At 31.8% G+C, this 21,692-nt stretch overlaps 2 protein-coding genes across 14 annotated transcripts in view; one reads left to right on the forward strand and one right to left on the reverse strand.

Annotated features, from left to right (window-relative positions):
• The window catches only part of LOC145291298 (calaxin-like), a 174,636-nt gene that overhangs the window by 150,966 nt on the left and 1,978 nt on the right, over positions 1-21,692 (reverse strand). The window lies entirely within an intron of this gene.
• Positions 11,743-21,692, forward strand: part of LOC145291302 (cyclic AMP-responsive element-binding protein 1-like) — a 32,237-nt gene continuing 22,287 nt past the window's right edge. For 2 of the 9 annotated variants that reach the window (XM_080136994.1, XM_080136989.1), the window contains exon 1: positions 11,766-11,912. The gene's annotated coding sequence lies outside the window, so the exon portion shown is untranslated. Of the gene's footprint in view, positions 11,913-20,226; positions 20,280-21,692 lie in introns of all 9 variants that reach the window. The other 7 variants (XM_080136991.1, XM_080136995.1, XM_080136988.1 and 4 more) reach the window with 7 other exon arrangements.

Below are 21,692 nucleotides of genomic sequence, written 5' to 3' on the forward strand. Positions count from 1 at the left end.
ATAGGAAACAGGTTGAAACATGGTCCTTTTACTGCAAGTTGTTGGGTGAAGATTATAAGAGCTTATCAAGAAAATAGGCAGACAAGTTTTGAAATCGATTCTATAACTTGAAGGTAACTTCTCCTTGGCAATGGAAATAAATCAAGGCATTCAACTCCTTCACAAGCATTTTCATACACGAAATCGTTGGATGCATATTCGACGTAAGATGATAAAATCTTTTTACTCTTTTCCTGCCGTCCTCTTTTTCATGACTGAATCAACACTGAAACAAGAAAATGTTAATGCTGTGCCTCAGTTCTCACTTTTTAGAATTTATATAGTTATCATGTGACTGACCGTGTAGGTGGGTTTGTATGGGTGGATTGACTGAAAACAAAGTCTGATGACACAAGTCACTGAGTGCATTGACCTGCATTAGATTAGGTAATGAAAAAGACAAAGTACGACTAATATAGGATGATGAAATCAGCCATCATAAGAGGAGGGAAGGATATCTCTTTGCTTCATTTCTTTTTATGCATAAACTGGAGCAGAAAACATACAGATGTATTCATGTGTTTGTGGGGTATTTTATTCAATAAAAGAAGCTTCTAAAATCTTAAGTCGAATAGTACTATGACATAATAAAATTTGCAGCAAATATTTCTCGCAATTTAATTTGTTGACCATAATTGACCAATAAAAAAAATAAATTAGACCTAAGAGTCAATGCTAAATCTGGGAATGGTATTTATAACCTGAGGATACAAAGGCTAAGAAATGAGTGTTACACAAAGAGTACAATTATTCTCCTCATAATAATTAAATTCTCTTGTTGCAAAAACAAGAATAAGAATATGCGCAAAGACATGGAATATATGAATTTACTTATATCAACAGTGAGTACTCACTATGCCAAGAATAATGTACAATAGCACCATTTGTTTCAATGACCATAGTCTTAGAATTGAGCGACTCCATTACAAAGTCTAACTGGTAAAGTTGTTAGGGTTCAAAAGCTTGCTCAAATGTTAGAGCTGATCATATCTAGAGATCATAGCAAATAAATAAAAATTTTCACCAAGTGAGTCAATCAAAATTAGAAACTACTACTACTACTACTACTACTATTATTATTATTGTTGTTGTTGTTGTTGGACCAGAGTTATCCCCCTTGGAGATATAATTGGTTTTAACACAAAAGGATGCATCTGCATTCTTTTGTGTTAAAACCAATTATATCTTCAAGGGACATTAATTCTGGTCTACCGACAATGATAATTAAAAAGAAAAATCAATCCTCATCTATACTGTCAACAACAAAAATGACAATCCAATGATATAGTATTTATGCTATTCGATAAGTATTGGAAAAGGAATGAAAAACTGTTGATGCATAAAATTAAATTGATAGCACTTAATAACAAACAAAGCAATCATTCCAGCACTACTATGAAAATAGATATTATTACATCAAAGAAAATTATGTTGAATTAAACAATGCAAGCACAAATCAATCTAAAACAAATTCTCTTAACTAAAGACAAGCAAAACTCAAAATGCAGCAGTAGCAACAAGAACAAACTACTACTAATACTATTACTAGGCTCTATCAGTCTTAATAGTTTCGTCAAGTACAGAGTACTTGAGACAAATTTGATAAGTTTTTTATAATATTTCATTTTAGGACCATTTAATAGTAGTAAAGTGCAAAATATGGCTATTTCTGTGTATTCGTTAGTTTGATAGCTGGAAACCATGGATGACTGGAAGGCACTAAAATATTGAAAAAGAGTGACCTGCATTCATGTTGAATTCAAAGATGCAAGCTGCAGCTCAGTGCACTTTGAATAACTTGCAGGCCATGAAATGTGAGGTGAAAAAATGTAAGTGGTTAACAAAAAGCATCAAAGCAGTTGTGTTAGGACTGTGTCTGCACAACAAAACTTGTTAAAAAACTGCAAGAAAAAAAAAAATCCCAGCAAGGCAAATTGAAGCCTGGTAAGAGAGATGGGCATCAAAGTGATGACTATGAAGAGAGCACAATGTGAATCTTTGCTACCCCACATACCAGAATCACAAGGACCAATTACACACCACCAAGGCCTAATAGAATGGCCTTACCAAAAGTTGCTGTCCACTATTACTTATTAAGCATTGGGTGAAAAGGGTGACTGCAGAAAGGCCATATGTGTGGCAGCAGGCTCCAGCCCCATATGTAACATCTATAAATATAAAAGCGAAAATGTGTGTATGTATGTATGTATGTTCGCTTTTTGTGTATGTCCGAGAAGCGATCGGTCAACTCACTTCTTGTTAAAACTTTTTATATCACGTCTAAATGATAATATCTACGAGTTAACAACAGGGGTCGCCTGTCTATTTAATTTGCTTGACTTTGAAAAGATAAATATTCAACATTTTTCGATCGCTGCATGTGCATTAAGCTTTTTCGTATAATAAAAGCGAAACTAATTCTGGCGCATTTTTCCGGAAACGTCCGAAAGCAATCAGCTTTGATCAATGTGGAGTTTCTCCTTATATCAGACAATTGCTATTCAATTTGGACAATCCCCTTTTTATGGAGAGCTGGTTTTTGCCACATCTTGGGAAAACAAAAAAAAAATTTTAAATCCTGCCCCGCAATAAATAAAATACTGCCCCGCAGTCAAAGTTGACCTCATTAAGTACGGGCACCCGCCAAGTTTTAATACTTAAATAAATTCAAACATGTTTCCGTTACTATTTTGTGGTGGCCCAGTGGTTAACGTCGCACATTTATTTTTCACACTTTAATTTCCAACTTCGACTCAAAGGTTCGGGTTCGATCCTTCATACTTACCTACTAAAACTTTTTTTTTTATTTTACCCCCCCTTCCCCGACACAAACACCCGGCTGTTTGTATTTACCTAAAACCACACACACCTCCAAACACCCAGGTAACGCCGGGTACACCCCGCTAGTCTATATATATAAAAGCTAAAATGTGTTAGTGTGTGTGTGTGTGTGCATTTTTGTGTATGTCCGCCAAAGGCTTTTTTCCCACAGCTTCTCGGTCAGTTCACTCCTTCTTAAAACTTTTTATATGCTGTCTCGATGATAATATGTACGACTTAACAACAGGGGTCACGTGTGTATTTAATTTGCCCGACTTTAAACGCTATTTTTTCGAGATTTTTAGATCGCTGCATGTTTCTTTCGCTATTCAGTATAAAAAAAGCGAAACTGAATTCGAATTAAGCGATATAAACGTTTGGTCAATGTTGGCTTTTCACCGTCATATCAGACGATTGCTTTCATTTGGACAACACTCCCCTGATAAACGGGGGAGCTGCTTTTCCTCCCCAAAGTTGGGTTTTCACCTCATTAAAAACTGTCCCACACAAAATATTAACTGCTGAATAGCCATTGCTTACGTCGTCATAAATCTTAACTCCACAACTTCTATTTGACCTCATTAAGCAGGCACCTGTCAATTTTACTTAAATAAATTCAAACGTCTTTCACTTACTCTTTCTTGCTGGCCAAGCAGTTAACGTCTCACGTTTTTTTTCCAACTTCGCCTCAGGGCTTTGGGTTCGATCCTAACTACCTACCAAAACCTTTTTTTTATTTAAGAGTACACACACCTCCAAACATCCGGGCAACGCCGGGTACCCCCGCTAGTCTCTAGGAAATCACAAAAGTAGCTGTTTGAAAACTTCCACAACTAAGATATAAGTTTTATTCAAGCAGTCTTTATTTGAACTTAATGGTCTGGTTTTTTTTTTGTTGTTTTGTTTTGTATTTATTAACTGTTTTATTCTTTTTATCAAACAAAAATAGAACTTTTATAATGACATATATATTATGGACTGTTTTTCAAACATCGAAATTTTAAAATTAAAGTTAGTTTTATTCAACAAAAAAAAGACGATGTGTTTTTTTTCAATTAAATTATAAACTTTATTTGAACTTTTCAACAAACTTTTACAGACATAAAAAATAGACTTTATAGATATTTTATAATTTTTTTAAAATATATTTAACGAAAAGTTTATTTTTTTTCATTTCATTGTTGAATAAAATTTCAAAGTGATAAATGGTAAAAAAAAAATATATCTTGAAAAGAAAAAAACACCTTGTCTTTTTCTTTTTAAATAAAACTTTAATTTTAAAATTTTGATGTTTGAAAAACAGTCCATAATATATATTTCATTATAAAAGTTCTATTTTTGTTTGATAAAAAGAATAAAACAGTTAATAAATACAAAAGAAACAACAAAAAAAAAGTCCATTAAGTTCAAATAAAGACTGTTTGAATAAAACTTATAAAAAAAAAAAAAAAGGTTCATTCTATACGGTTTTGGCCATCCGTAGATAAAAATATGTCTGACGTCACTTCCGTCAAATGGCTTTGTAAACAAAGGAAGGCCAATCTACACCATTACCCCTTTCTCTTGCTCAAAAACATGACATCATGTCATATCATAATCAGTCGACTTTGGTGTTTTTTACTGAGTTTGATCTTTACCCCTGCCTTGTCACCCGTCTTCTGTTTAACCCTGAGAACAGTTCCGTTTTACAGGTCTGGGTTATCCTAAGATGCACTAAGAGTGATGCCCATCAAAATTCACATTAGTTAACTTAATCGCTATTTTACTGGCGTAGGATCCCTACTATGTAACACAAGGTATGATGATTGTTTTTTCATTAAAAAAAAAAAAAATGCGTCAAATTTGTTTCAGACATTCTACAGTCACTATCTACATAGACAACCTTGTTTCAATGGACGACACCATCTTTTTCTCACTTCATTATTTATCATCATGAAGGATCCCTTTCCCCCTGTGTATTCAACATGTCTATCAGATAATCGTTTTGTGGCAGCATAAAGGGTCTTCCAGGTGTTTTAGTTTATGCTTTGAAGACATCATGACACAGTATGCACAGAGACAGAATTTTAGTTGTATATAGATAAACCCATATTTTACCTCATTGTTCTAACTTGTCATATTAACATTCACAGGCAACATGAATTGGAACAAATATATTAAAAAAATTGCCAAAGCTGCTGCAATGAAGGTGGGCTCCCTTTACCATGCTAGAAAACTACTCACACCTGCCAGTATCCTGTATTTCTCCAAACTCACCATTCGTCTGTGCATGGAGTATTATCACATCTATGCTGGTACACATACCACTAATCTTTGCTTCTTAGACAGGGTTCAAAAGAGAGTCTTAAACCTAATAGATTCCAACCCCGTTGATGTTGCATCCCTGTGTTTGTTTTACAAGTACTTGAATGGAATGTGTTCTGAGGAACTCACAATAATTATGCCCTTCAACATAAATACTTCGGACAAACCCGACAAACAGCAAAATGTAGAGGTCCCTAAATGCCAGGAAGCTATATATATATACATAGAGAGAGAGAGACCCAACGTTTGCAGGATTGAATGAGGTTCAACGAATGTTTTATCCGCCCATATCTTATTGTCATCAAAATTAATGAAATCACCCATTTTTCAATCAAATCAATTGTCTGCTCACAATACACTGTAGTTTACATCGCACTGAACCTACTTTGATTTTATCAAATTATTTTTATATGATGGCTTGAATTAAAGTTTAAAATCAATTAAAAAAATAAAAAGTTAAAAAGTCAATTATCATGGTTCAATTGTGCTCTAAACAAAAAACATTCATTTCGAACGTACCCCTATCATATCAAAGAACCTACTGTTAATTTTATATGCCAGGCCTTTCTGCTTGTGCAATAATAAAACTTTACAAATGTACTTGTGATGTTAGGCTGTATAAGGCATTAACTTTTGTCAAAATCGCCTGTTCCTTCTTTCATCAGATTTTTCCGATTATCGATACTTATCGAAGACATTTTGATACAAAACCTACCTAAGAACACTGCCAGGTACATAATGTACATTTGTGTGAAATTTCAAAATAATTGAACCAGCCATTTAGGAGTACATAGCAAACGAACTCAAACACACACAGAGACAAAGTTCCTTTTATATAATAGTAGATAGAGAGATAGATATATAACTATAATAGTTTCTTCTCTCAAAATGTTAGATTTTGGAATTCCTTCCCCATTTCCTGCTTCCGTCACTGTACAAAGATGCAGAAATTTAAAGGTAATGTGAACAAACATCTCGCTGCTCACCTCCTTACATAGTGAACCTATAGACATGGTTTCAAATAGTAGGCCCTTATGTTCAAGAGGCAATACGCCTTGTTTGGAGTAAATAAAAAGTAAAAAAAAAAAAAATCTAAAGAAAGGAAGATGTTAACATAGTTATCTAATATTGTCATCGTAGAGAGAAAAGCAAAAGAAAAAAAAAAAAACAACAAAGTCATTCCGTACGATGAATTAATTTTATTCAACAAAACGTTAAGAAAATGGAAATGAAGGTTTGGTAAAGATTCAGAGTACAAAGAGTTCAAGTACATTCTGAAGAGAAAGAGTTGCTTTTCATAAGAAATTGAATACACATTGTTGGGATGATTAATCGGCATCAGGAATCGAGAAAATCAGAACTTTTTAAGGTATCAGAATCGGAAAAATGTCTCTTAAGGCAGATCCTCCATCCCTCCCTCTCACTGCTCTCAAATAAACACTAATCTTTGGACCCCAATTCATTCCATGTTGAGACACTGATTTTTAGCTGACCAACATGGGTCACTCGAAGAACACCAAGTTAAGTGTATCTATCTATCCGTGTTGCATGTAGATCTAGTCCCACCATTTCTTTCTTTTCTTTGCTTCATATTCTCTTACATATTCAAGTAATTAATATCCTATTCATTCAGTTTAATACAAATTAGTTGCTAGAGCAGATAGGTTTTCTCAAAGAACTTAAAAGATACAATTTCTTGTAAATGTTAGAGGGGAATCTATCTCCAATCCTCCGCTTATTTATGTAGAATATAGAGAAATACCTTAAAGTAAGATACTCAATATCTTCATCCATGCGGGGGTGCAGAAATACCTGGTGTAGAAACCAGGCGTATAGTTACCTCTCTCAGTGTGATAGACCTGTAGATCTTGTCAGATCATTCATCTAAGAGAAAGAAATCTCTGATAATAAAACTAGGGGAGGGGGGGGCTCCTCAGTCATGGATGACAAGCTTCCTAGAGCTGGTGACTCGAACAAATCCCCGGTGCCTATTTTCCAATGCAAAAAACAATTCCAGGAATATTTTTGTATTTGCCCTTAATATGTAGTATGTAGATATAAGGCACCCTCTCCCGCCATGTTGTGCTAAGGAAGAGAGGGAGGTATCCAATCATATTCAAACTATCTCCATTTATCATATTTCTGTGGGAAATTTAAATTAATTTCCAGTTGAGAACTTGTAAAGAAATTACGGATTCAACTGAATTCTTTTTATAGACTTTATAAGAAACTTTCAAGCAATAGGGCGATAGGAATAATGGCTATTCTCCCAAATACTTGATTTGCCTCAATCAAGGATGGGTTTAGAGATACCTCTACCAACTCTGAGTGCACGCAATGGTGTATCGCTTATGCAGCTACAGATTGAATCGAGAAATCCATTCAAAAATGTAAGCATTCAGGCTCAGCAAATTTTGTATCTTCAAAGGTCTCTCATCTCTTGATTTTCTTTGCAACTACACTACATCTTTTCTGTCCTTAGTCAGTGAAGGAGAACTCCTTATTGACTAAGGCAATTTTAATTTTTGTTCCAATCCAGAGTGGCCTTTTTAAGGTAGCTGGATTTTCCCCACATTAAAGACCGAATTTGTGCCTAAATTTGCACTTGTGGGAAGACAAATAAATCAGAACATCCTTTTTTATCATAAAAATATTGCAGCTTTAAATGAAACCATTTTTTGGGGGTATGTTTTACAATCCACAGAAAGTCGAAAAAGTGGTCAAAAATTCAAATATATGACAATTGTTATCAAAAGCAAGATAAGTTACTCTTCTACCTATCTGAAAATGTTTTTAATGGTTTGACTCAGTTGAAAAAGTTTATTCAATTCGAAAAACATAGTGTCAAGTGACACATGAGAACAAGAAAAATGGCTATGAATTGGCACCTAAATATTTTAAGTCTTGATAATAACTTAAAAATAAAAAGTCATACAAAATACTGTTAAAAACCCACCTAATATATCTTACTGTGACATATATTAGCTTGGTTTCTAACAGTATTTTGTTTTACTTTTATTTTGAAGACATTTTCAAGACTTCAAATATTTAGGTGTTAAATAGCGGCCATTTTTCTTGTTCTCATATAGCGCTCGATATTATGTTTGTCGAAACAAATAAACGTTTTAAAGAAAATTAAACCACTAAAATCTTTTCCAAATGGGTAGACGAGTAACTGATCTTGCTTTTGATAACATTTGTTTGTTATATATTTGAATTTTTGACCACTTTTTCGAATCTGTGGACTGTAAAACATACCTGCGTTTATTTTTTTTTAATTAATTAATTTTTTAAAAAATTTTTTAGACACGACCACAATAAATTTTCAAATTAACTTTAAAATCTTCTCTGTGACATTCATTTCAAAAAATTTTTTCACAAGTTTTAAAGATGAAGAGTTTATCATCCTTAGTTTTGTAATTTACTAAAAGCAAAAAAACAAAAAACAAAGGCGGACCTGAAGGAGCTTGCTACTGCTCTATTTTTTTTTTTTTTTTCAATTTTTTTAGCAGGTTATTATCGAATGGACGCTAGTCTACCAGATTAAAAAAGAAAATCAATATCTAAATATTTGTAGGGAGTGCTCAGTTTCTAATGCAAAATCACCCATTTTAGAGCTACTCAACGTTTTTAGGCCAAATTTGGCGAATTTAGCCTCTTTTTTTTTGGAATTTCGATTCCTCCGATTATTTTATATACATACTAGCAAAAGTACCCGTCGTTGACTGGGTTCAAAAACAGCCTACATAAAATGGACTCTGATTTATGAAAAGGAAGGGTAGTAAATTTGGGTTGAATTTGGAGGTATCAAAACCAAAGCAAAATATGATGAAAGTAAAAATAAAATAGATAAATCCCATAATTTATTATACCATATCTGTTCACACTGAAACACTTATCACAATATTCTGTGGATCTATATTAAAAAAACCTTGTTAAACTTTGTGACATATTTCCATTCTATGGAGGTCAGGTGCGGACGAACACCCCATAATTTTATTATACCATATTTCTTCAAACTAAAACATAATTATCAAAGTATACTTATGCAGATAGATATGAAAAGTCTTTATTAAAGTTTGTGCCTATTTCCATTCTATGGAGGCCAGGTGCGAACGCAGACCCCATAATTTTATTATACCATCCCTATTTAAGTTAAAACATACTTATCGAAGTATTATTATGTGCATCTATATCAAAAACACTTGTAAACGTTTTTTTAATTTTTTTATTTCCATACTTTGTAGACCAGGCGCGAACGCAGACCCCAAAATTTTATTATATCATCCATATTTAAGTTAAAACATACTTATCAAAGTATTCCTATGTACATCTATATCAAAAACACTTGTAAACGTTTTTTTTTTCATTTTTAAAATTTTTATTTCCATACTTTGTGGACCAGGCGCGAACGCAGACCCCACAATTTTAATGAACCACCGTTCTGCCAGAACAAACATACCCATTCCTGTGTCTCGATACATCTTCTATCATTATATGTAGTCAATTTTTTAAAATAGTCAACCATATAAGAGCCTATTCGTGACCAGACACACACACACACACACACACACACACACACACACACACACACACAGCTTTATATTATAGATTTATGGATATCTTCAAGTTTCGTCACCCGACATTTACAAAGGTTTTGTCCGGACGAATTTTTTCTTTTTCTTTTCTTTTTTTTTTTGAATACGCATTTTTTAAGTTTCGACGTCCGACATTTACAATCTAAGGACAATGAATGTACGCTAGAGAGTTCCAACTAAAGACTTACGTCTAAAAAGTTAGTTTTTAGGGGTATTCAGGTCAGGTCTGTATACCGTATTGTTTTCACTGGTCGCCATGTTTGTTTTCGCGTGTGCGCATTCAATATTTTTCGCAAAAATTGGATGCGTGTGCGCGAAAAACCATAAATACATATATAAAATAATTGGAGAAAGGGAAATTACAAAAAAAAAAAAAAAAAAAAGCCGAACAGCTTTATAAAAAGGCTAAATTCGTAAAGTTTGGCCTAAAAACGCCGAGTGGTTCTAAAACGGGTGATCGATTGTTTTACTAGAACGTTGAATTAGAAAATGAGATCTCCCCTCCCCCTTTTTGATAATCTGGTAAATAATTTGATAATCAAGTCGATAATAATCCGCTAAAAAAATTGCCAAAAAAAAAAAAAAAAAAAAAAAAAAGAATATAGAGGAAAAGCAAGCTACTTCGGGTCCGGTCCGCTAATGCAACTGAAAGATATAACCAGAAAAAAAAAAGCATATCAAAATGAACGAGCATAATCTGCACGGCGAACTAATTTGACGTGTCACCGCTATTAAAAAAAAAAAAAAAAAAAAAAAAAAAAAAAAAAGACAAAATTAGCCGTGAAAAAATGTTAGCCACTTTAGAAGTTAATGTTTTCAAGATAGCCGCAAAACCAAACAAATGAAGTATGGTTATCTTCGGTTCCAGGTAGCTATCATCTCAGGCATTACCTTCTCTTTCGGAAGCGAGGATCTCAGGATTGGTTAGCTGCCGGTTTTTTTTTTTTGTGGCGCGCACACTGGGGAATGCCGACGAATCCGATCGAGACAACTTTAACGATTATTCAGAATGCCCTTTTCCTCTTTCGGCGGGAGATTAAAGGGGAAAATAAATTCATTGCAAAATAAATTCACCGCGAGGTTAAGAGTAAGGTGTCTACTATTGAGTAAGTGAGTCAGTCAGTAATGGCTTCTAGAGGAAATATAGTCCCTTAAATTCGATTACGAAATAAACAGTAAGAACACATTTGGATTCCAAATTTTCCTCAAATTAAACATTTCTTATGTCAAGCATATACTTTTGATATTATTCTCAATGGTTGAATAAACTCTAGAGTAAGTCTAAACAAACACAAGTTCGTGGAAAGAATGAATCATTTTCTGAGAAAAAAAAATACTTGCCATGAGAAGATATTTATTTGAAATTCGTATTATTAAATAACAGGATTTATAAGGGGGGGGGGGAATCGGAAAGAATTAGAGTATAGTATTCGGATATGCGTTAAGTTCTATGTTTGTAAATGATAGTCAGACACAAGGCTATTAAGTCGGGGGTATGTTTGTCGTTCCTAAATAAACGCACTCATACTTACAATATCATCCAGCATGTATTTAGTGATCACGCCTGTCCTTTTTTACTTAAAGTATACCCCCTTTTAACGAATCCCCACGAGATATATAATAGCTCCCTAAAAAGGGCACCCTAAATTGGGAGAAGACGAAAAACTGCATTAGTTGAGGACTTCAATTGAAACTTTTTTTTTCTTTTTTTGCTTAAAATATGTTCCCAGCGTTTTAGAATTTATAATGGTTTATTTACAAAAGGGAAGATAAGAGTTAGGAAGAGAAAAAGAAAGCAGATTAGAAAAAAAAGGTACCTTAGTCATGATGACGTCATCGTTTATTGAGTTTGATGTAGCTATGACGTCATTGGTCTGGACGTGGATGGATTTTCCCGGCGGAGTGCTACACGGCCTTGTGACGCGGCACACCCCCTTCCTTTCTTACAACGTTAACCGCAGCACGACTTTTATGTTCTGCCGCATACTTCCCCCCTCTCTCATTGTGCTTACAGAGGAGTGGAAAGAAAGAAGGGAGATTTGTATGGCGTTCACTCGAATGACGTTCTAATTGACGTGGCCACTACGTATTCTGCTAATTTATCCACTCCGATTGCGGCAAAGTTGGTGACGAAAACTACGTAACTGGTAAGTAAGTACTCTGTCTCTGACTTTACTGTCAGGGGGGAGAGCGAACGAGAGTGTATTAGAGAGATGGGACAAAAAGGTAAATAAAATGGGGAAAATGTTTATGGTTAAAAAGAAAAGGTACTTTTTCTTTTCCTTGTGCGTCATGTCGTTCTTTCAGAAAAAAATATCGGTTATTTTTGTTTTTGTGTAATCTGCGTTTGGTATAGTCCTTTTGGGTTTGTTTGAAAATAAAAATATAAAATGGTAAAGGCTAAAACTATCCAGCCTTTAACGAATTCCAATTTGTCTGACTCACCCTCATGGCGATTGACTCCTACTGGAGATGATTTTTTGCGCCTCTGACGAAAACGACAGAAACTGGCGACGTTTTTCGACCAAAATGACGCGTACGATGACGACCCCCTCTCGTCGTGTGTGTGCTCCACGTTTGTCTTATTTCTTACCAACAACATACATAATCTACGCCAGTTTTTTTTTTTTTTTAATCTTTATATTTTACTCGACTCAAATTATTTCTCATGGCGATTATCCAACTACGAAGCTTTAAAAACCGACCACTTAGGCAGAAAAAAAATCGCCAGCTTGAACCATTTTTATTTTAACTTCATCTTAAGTTAAACTTTCTGAAATTATCATGCGTTTTTAGTTTGAAAAATCTGTTTATTTTTGCTTTTTTATTTCTGGTAAAGGGAGGGGGAATTCTCCCAGGCCTTACCTCCTCTTTTCAAGGGTAGTAATTTCTGAGAACTCCCTACCGACGGGTCTTTTAATGTCTGGAAGCCATCCTCCCAGGCCCTTAAAAGTGTTTGTTTATTGCCTGATAGTCCTCTAACAGGAAATGCCAACAAGTCCAATCACGACTAATATATATATATATATATATATATATATATATATATATATATATATCTTTTTTTTTTTTACTATAACCATTAAGAAATATCCCCACGTTTCCCACGTTAAACTGAACACATGTTAAACTTTGGTGACGGAGGTAAATATTTGTAAACAATAAACATTGTCCGTTTGGTTACAGGGGGGGGGTGTAGTACCTGTTCTGATGCTACGCTTAATCTTTTCTGTCCTTAGTCAAAGGAGGAATCCTTAAGTGAGGGAGGCACTTGAGGCAGTTTTAATTTTTGTCCCAATCCAGAGTGCTCCTTTTATGAAGAGTTGGATTGTACAAACATAAAAAACTGAACTTTTCCCTTATGGGTAGGAAAGTAAATAGAAACACGTGTTCAATATTTAAATGTTGTCCATTTAAAAAATAAAATCAGTCTGAAACAAATATACGTAAATATTAGCGAGAGAATAAAAATAAACTTTCTGGTATTTTAAAAATAAAAATTAGCGTTTATTTACTATCATGCGTTATTTTCACCATTTTTTAAATTTTAGAATTCTTTTTCAAAAAATTGCACGCAACTAAAATTAACCGTCTTTAGAGACAGCGTCAAGTTTTCAGGTGTCGTTGTTCACGCATTTAATATTCCGTTTTATTTCACGAATTCGACAGAAATCGTAAATCAAGCTGTTTCCGATTTAAAAATAAAGTTGCAAACGTATTGTATAATGATTGAAAAAAGGGGGGGGGAGAAATATAAATATACAACAGTTAACTTATCAAAAGGTAAAATTAATATTCTATCCATGACGATCTAGTTGCACACTTTTAGGGTGCAAGTGCACTTACTGATCTGCGTTTTTTTTTTAATTCAATTGTAAGGTTAAAGTATAGAATAGGTACAAAACACCCTCCCCTCCCCATGTTAAGAATGTTTTTTTAAATAATGTTATTATTTCAGCACGTGCACTGCAGGCCACTGCACTAGTACCAATATATTATCCTAATCCGACTAAAAACACCCCTGGACTTAGGGTTACTGATACCGTAAGCGTATATAGTGCCTCTATTTACTATGCCTCCCCACGGGACAGAGTTAGATAGTACCAGGGTCGTTTTTTAACGTGGAGAAAAGGTACAAAAAAAAAAAAAAACTGTCTCAGTCGTGAAGTACTCCTCCACCAAAAGAGAACAAGAAATGGAAGTGCAGCAATGATCAAAGTGTAGTATCTGTTCTTCAGATGCTGCACTGCAGCATCTGAAGAACAGATACTACACTTTGATCTTCATATTTATTTCGTTTAAAGAAAAAATTACAATTACTACACTTTGATCTTGACCAAAAGGCGTAAGCGTATATTGTAATGACGCATATTTATTCGCTAAGTAAGGAAGGGCAGGAAGTAGACGGTGAGAGCCAATTTTACGTCCCCTGATGAAAAAAGTTCCGAGTTGTTTCTTTTTCAATACATTAAACAACAATATCCGTTTATTTACTTTCATATCACATATGATTTTGTTCAAATAAATGTGGTGCTTATGCAGTTATGTTACGGTGCTGTTTTCTTAAATAGTATTTTTAAGTTTTACCGTATCTTTTTTTTTTTTTTTTTTGCGGACGTGACGTGACGTCTACGAGATTGCCACCCCCCCCCCTCTAAATTTCACAATTTTCATCTTTTAAAACTTGTTTCCGGTTAATCTCATCGATTAAGACGTTCAGATTTAAAATAAACAATTTGACATATCGTCGAGGATCAGTTTTCAATTATAACGTTCTACTACATTGGGGGAAAATGCTCCGTAGGTGTATCAGAATTTTTGTAGGAAGTTTTGACACCCCTAACCCGAAACTGCGAATAAAATATAAAAATCTCGTAATTTCTCTTTTAAAAGTGGGTTGTTTATTTTCTTTATGGATTATACTTCCAAAATAAACTATTAAAGTTGTTTTAAAAGTAATAGAAATATATATTTTTTTAAACAGTAATGAATTTTCCGAACTCAATATTTTTCAATTTTAACTTTAAAAATCTATCAAAATTTTTCTATTTTTACGATATTTTCAGGGTCAATGTGAAATTTTATGTTCTTTCCAATAAACCGAATATAGTATTTTAGACAAACGTTTTTTTTTTTTTTAAATTCACGCCCCCCATTTTCAAGTGTCTATTAAAAAGTAAATAATTAATTTACTCACAAATTGAAGAGAAAAGGTCAATAAATAATATATTCAAATTTAAAACAAAAAAAAAACGTAGTGTTTTTTAGAATTTTACCTGTTAAGTTTGAAGTTTAAAATCTTTTTTTTTTTAAACCACGTTATTTGTTTTTTCTTTTTCTTTTTTTTAAATGGAACCTTGGTCCTTGCTCCTTTTAATTGAAAAAAAAAAATTAGGGCTTGAATTACATTTTTCGAGGAGTTATAAGCTTGGAAAGATGGGCCATGGGGTGGAATTATTCACTATTTTCACGAAATTTCTGACACACCTCTCCGTGCTGCTCCGATATGCCAACTGGAGACGCCTTACAATTTTTCAATAAAATGACTTTTACAGGTATGCTGAAAACGAATATCGCAGGGAAAATTTGCGCAGACAGTTTTCGAGATATAAATACCTAGGTGTATCAGAAAGTGGCCATTAAAAATGAAGATCAGAACTTTAATAATTCAATTTACTATTTTTTGAAGCTTATAACTACTTGAAAACTGGAATTCAAACCCTAATTTTTTTTTCAATTAAAGGAGCAAAGACCAAATTAAAAAAAAAAAATAACAGGTTTAATAGCAAATTATGCAATATTTGCTTGTTTTAAGCGGGTTTTCTTTTAAAAAAATTTAAAGAAAATCAACATATTTTGACTTGCTTATAAATATATGTATATATATAAATGCCAAAATTCACTTACTTAAAAAAAATATGCTATTAAATGGGTAGTTCCATCCTTAATTGTTAAGAATTTATCCATATTGATATTTTAAATTTCATGTATTTTTTAAATAAAAGGATTTTTTTAAAGCGAGGCTTCGTAGAAAATCGCATTTTCGCAACGTGTTTTGCGTGAAGCTGCTCCTGCTAAAATGAAATTTATGAAATACGGATGAGTCCAAGGGATATAATGTCTTTTTTTTTTATTGCGTGTGTTAACCAAATTAGTATTTTTCATCCTCCGTATTTAAAAGGAAAGGCACATTCACTTATAAGTTTTTCCCCTAGAACAAAAAATCCGCTTTGTCAATTTTTTTTTTTTTCTTTTAATGAAATACACGAGTTTTTGATTGATTTACTTTAATACTTCTTTATCGACTAAATTTTTTTTTTTTAAATATTTAAAAAAAGAAAACATTCAATGAACTAGAAATATTTGCCATCAGTGTCTAGTATTTACTTGACGATGTAAGCATAACATGAGCTTTCATTAAAAAAAAAAAAAATCAGTGTTTTTTTTAAAAAAAAGGTTTTACACTGTGGACTTTACAGGTAAATTTCCAAAAAAACTATTTTTTTTGTTTTAAATTAGAATATTTTCTTTATTGATCTTTTATCTTCAATTTGTGATATATAAAACTTTGGCACATAAATTAAAATTTTAATAGACATTTCAAAATGGGGGGGGGTGAATTTGAAAAAAAACGTTTCTCTAAAATATATTTGGTTTATTGGAAAAAGCATAAAATTTCACATTGATCCTGAAAATATCATAAAAATTGAACGAATAGAAAAATTTTTATAAATTTTTAAAGTTTAAAAATTGAAAAATATTTCTCTTAAACTTCTATTGATTTTATTACGTAAAAAAATGGCACGCCGGCATTTTGTAAACACTGATTTTTAAAAAATAAACAATAATATTTCTATTTTTTAAACAACTTTAATAGTTTATTTTGGAATTATATTCCATACAGAAAATAAACAACCCACTTTAAAAAGAGAAATTACAAGTTTTTTATATTTTATTTGTGGTTTTCTCTTATGGGTGTCAAAATTTCCTCCAAATTTCTGATACACCTAATAAATACCTGTATTATGCAATATAATTTCTACTAGTTTGAATTTGCCACCATCTTTGTTGTTTCAATGAAATGATTCAGTGAGCACGCGTAGACAAACTGAAGTTAATTCTACGAAATGCAAACGTTTATTCATTGTCATTTCTAGCTAATTCCACCCAAAAAATTATGTTCAAAAATTCAAATTCAAGAAAATTCAGTCAATGTTGTCCAACTTGGTTATTCCGGAAGCCATTCTTAACATTGGGAGGTTGAAAATAAGAAAATGCCTTTCGGAATAAACATCCCAAACCTCCCCATATTAAGAACGGTTTTTGGAATAAACATTCCCAACCTTCCCACGTTAAGAACGGTTTTCGGAATTTCGCTGTAAAAAAAAAACTGAAGGTTTGCCACTTTCATATGCCGCCAGTGATTTATATTGCAAAATGCAGGTATTTATATCTCAAAACCTATTTGTCTGCGCTAATTTTCTCTGTGATATTCGTTTTCAGCATACCCGAAAACCTGTAACAGTCGTCATTTTATTAAAAAATTGTAAGGGGTCTTCAGTTGAATACCCACTTTGTGACCATTATTGAGAAAAAAAAAACTAGCGACTCTCACGTGACCAGTGAATATTCCCGTCTAAAAAAAGGGGGTTACGAAGGGAACTTTCTTGACCCTCTCCCTTCCCCCTCTCTCTCTCTCTCTCTCTTTTCTGTGATAAATTATTTCTTGCCTTTGGTAGCAATTATTTGTTGTGAATTTAAAACAAATTGAAAAACTACTTGTTTGCTTTAGATATAAATGTTGTTAATGTCCTATTTTAGCATCGGAAAAAATGTGACTATAATCATTTACAATAACGTATTTAAACTAATTTCATTTAAACTAAACAGAAATATTATATTAAGTTAATAAATTGTCTCATTCAAATGTTAGTACTTATAACCAAAATATGTTTTTATTTATTTTTATACAACTAAATCATGTATTCAATTTTGTTTGAATATTTTTGGAATTTTTTTCCGACATTAAACAGGATATTACCATGATATTCGTTTTCAGCATACTTGAAACCTACAAAAGTCGTCATTTTATAGGTGAGGCTCGAGTTGGAAAGGACAAATCTAGTGAGAGGGAGGGGGTAAGATAGGCACGGCCAAAAAAAATGGTAGAAAAGCCAAGTTTTTTTTTTTTTTTTTTAACTTGTTAAAATCCATCATTTTTGAGCAACTTTTTTTTTTTTCCAAAATGATAAAAGCCTGAATTCCTGAATTTTATCATATGAAAAGCAGAATAATATAAAACTTTTTCTACTATTTTTAATAGAATTTAAATTTAAAAACAAAAAAAACACCATTCACCGCCATTTTTGATCAATGGATAACACATTTTTTTAAAAGGTTTTTGAATCAATTTTTTTTCTCTCTAAATAAGATTTAGGATGATTTGCTATAAAATATGCAAAAATATAACATAAGTATTTGAATTTCAAATAATTCCATCTTTTATCTCACTCTAGAGATTTCAATTTCAAAGTACTGTTTTTCGTAAAAATAATGAATCTATATTGTTTTGAAATGTGAAATTCGTTGAATATGTTAATAATTATTCTTTCAGTTTAGCAAAATATATTTTGTGCTAATCTGAAAGAATAATTAACATATTCAACAAATTTCACACTTCAAAACATAATGGATGAAAAATTAAATGCATGCAAAATTCGGATTTTCAACCTTAAAATCTAATATGTGTGCATTTTTTTTTTTAATCTACAATCTTCACCCTCCCCACAATACAATATATTTTATTCAGTTTCAGCTGATTATTTTAAGCATATTTATAACCACAAATAAAGAAAGGGGGGGGGGTTGTAGGCATATATATATATATATATATATATCAACATTGATTATGAAAAAAAAAGCACACTGTTATAAGTTCATACTTCACTTAATAATCGGTGAAAATTTCGTATTGTTTGGATAATTACTTGATTTTTAGTAGATTTTTAAAGAGACTTCATAAAAAAATACTTACTCCCTCCTTTCATTTTGGCTGTGCCTAGAGTAAGAAAGTTACCTCTGTACCCCCTCTTTTAGATAGATGAGAGAATGCCGGGGGAGGGGATTAAGACAGTTCCCTTCAGAATCTCTTTTTTAGACTGGAATATTCCTGGTCACGCGAGGCGTTATTTTTTCTCGATGATGGTCATAAAGTGGGTGTTCAATTTACAAGAACATTATAATTGAAAATTGATCCAGATGATAATAATCATAAAAAATGTTTTTTTAATTCTAAAGTTTAGTTTGTAATCGATGAGATTAACTAAAAAAAAAAAAAAGTGAAAACTGCGGAATTTAAAGGTGGGAGTAATCTTGTAGACGCCCACTTATTTTTTTATTAAATTGTTAGGTAAAAAGTACAGAATAATTATGAAACCCTGTCCCCTCCCTATGTTTAGAATGACTTTCTAAATGTTATTTTAGCACAGCAACATAAGTACTAAATACCAAATATGTTTATTTTCGCACATTTTTTTTTTTGATAAAAATATTGTTTTTGAATATTCATAAAATTTATCAAATTTTATTTACATTTTCCAAAAAGTTTTGGAAATGTTCATCTCCTTTTGAAAATTTAATATTCATTCATTTCTGAAAATGTATCTGTAAATAATTATATTTAAAAAATATCTAAATAAACATTTAAAAACAAATTATATGTGATACATTATTATATTTAAAGTCAATACTGAGTAGAAACAAATAACTCAGAACTTTTTTCATCAGAGGGCGCGAAATTGGCTGTCACGTTTACTTTTTGCCTTCCGTATTTAGTGTTGATTAGAAGAAGTGAATATGTGTTATTGCCATATATATATATATATATATATACATATATATATATACACACACGCGCATGCCAGCGGGGTGCGTCTAGCCTTGCCCAGTCATAAAATACCCTTAATTCATGTAGATTTTATATTGTTACAAATCCAATTCTTGAATATTATATATAAGCTTAAAATTTTGTATTTCTTGTTGAATAATAAATTTGTCGTAATTTTTTTAATTCACCGAAGTAACTCCAATTTATCATTGCTCAATCTCGTATATTGAGCTTTTTTGTTAATCTGATTGGGATGTCTTATAAATATTGATACTAATATTTATATGAACTTTAATTTTTACAGAATTATACAATGTGTAATCTGAATGTATTTAAAAATTTGTTATATATATATATATATATATATATATATATATATAGTACTGATTTTAAGAGTTAAACAATGATTTTGGGTGCCATCAGCTAGAATCAAAGGCAAAACATTTAAACTGCATCAAAAAAATTTCGAACTTGTTTAATAAATATATTTCACTGTGCAATTAGCATCACATACTTTTTCCAAAGAATTCATTGTGAAGCCCAAATGTCAGCTTCTTTTTTCTGTTTCTTTTTTCACAGAAACTAATAAGGAAAAATAAACATACGAAATAGGGAGCTAAAATGGCCAAAAGGTGGGTGCTCACTGTACGCTAATGTCTTAGTAAAGTAGTTATTTCCCTCAGATAAGTGACAACATATCCAACAGCGCCTAAACTTTTTCAAACACGCATGCATACATCTACTATTTTATTTATATAGAGAATTGAACAATACAAATATTTTATATTAAATCCTGTAGCGCTTAGTGATAGAGCGTTAATATTGGACAAACTGAAACTTGGGTTATTTAATTCATCAAATGGTGAAACAAGTATATGAAATCGAACTTTTAATGAATTAGATAATGTTTTTTTTTTTTTTTCAGCATTTAAATTTGTCTTATATATTATACCTGAAATTATCGACAACCATTATGTTTAACGAAATTGCTTAAACGAAAGTAACAAAACAAATTTGAAAATAACAAAAACTTACAAATAGTTTTCCAAAAGTTTACAGGTCGATAGAACATGAAATTTTCTATCATTGTTAACATTTGTGTCATTCCAGCATGTATTCTTGCATTACTTCCCTTGTTTTCTAGACGGTGATAGCTGATTTGGCGTCCCCGGCGAAACCTCTTTCAACAGATATTTTAACTGAAGAAATTTATCACATTCTTAGATGAATTATTAGTAGTATTTGAAGAATTTGAATTATTATTATTATTATTATAAGAAGTTTGGCATAAGAATGATACTTTTTTGTAAAAAAAAGTTTATTCACTTTTAAGAATTTTTCAAATAAAAAGTTAAGTTTTAAGAAATAATATTATGAAATGATTTTTTCAACTACTTTATTTAATGTAACAATGTTTTATAAAATAATTATAATAATCACAATCATAATACTTAAAACTTAAATAATTTATGGAATTCCAGCATATATCTCGAGACATTCTGAAAAGTAAAACATTTTTTTTTTTTTTTTTTTTTTTACAGAAAAGTGTCAATTCTTATGCCAAATTTCTTATAATAATTAAAATATTAATACTACTAATAATTTGTCTAAGAATGTGATAAATTCCTTTAGTTAAAATATCTATTGGAAGATGCTGTGTTGGGGATGCCAAATCAGGTACCATTGGGGAAGTTATGCAGGAATAAAATGTGCTGCGATGCCAGATTGCCACAGTTGTTAATATATAACTGCCCCCTCCCCTTTTTTTTGTTAACCATACTACACTTTCATCAAAAATCATTTTAAATTTGCTTTTTAAAGACCTCGTGAGCTTCTTGGCTTTTTTTTTTTTTCTCGCTCATATACCCCTATTCTGAATTTGTATGCATGGGCCTGCATCAGTGAATTTTTTTCTTTTCTTTTAACTTATTTCATTCTGATATAAATTATTGCATAGAAAAATAAATTAAAACAAATCATATTTTGCATAAGTGTCAAAACTTCAATTGCGAAGTTGAAAGAAATGGGTACAACTACACTATAAT

The sequence above is a fragment of the Euprymna scolopes genome, chromosome 12 (assembly GCF_053919585.1).
Source record: "Euprymna scolopes isolate OS-2025 chromosome 12, ASM5391958v1, whole genome shotgun sequence".
Lineage (NCBI taxonomy): Eukaryota > Metazoa > Mollusca > Cephalopoda > Sepiida > Sepiolidae > Euprymna > Euprymna scolopes.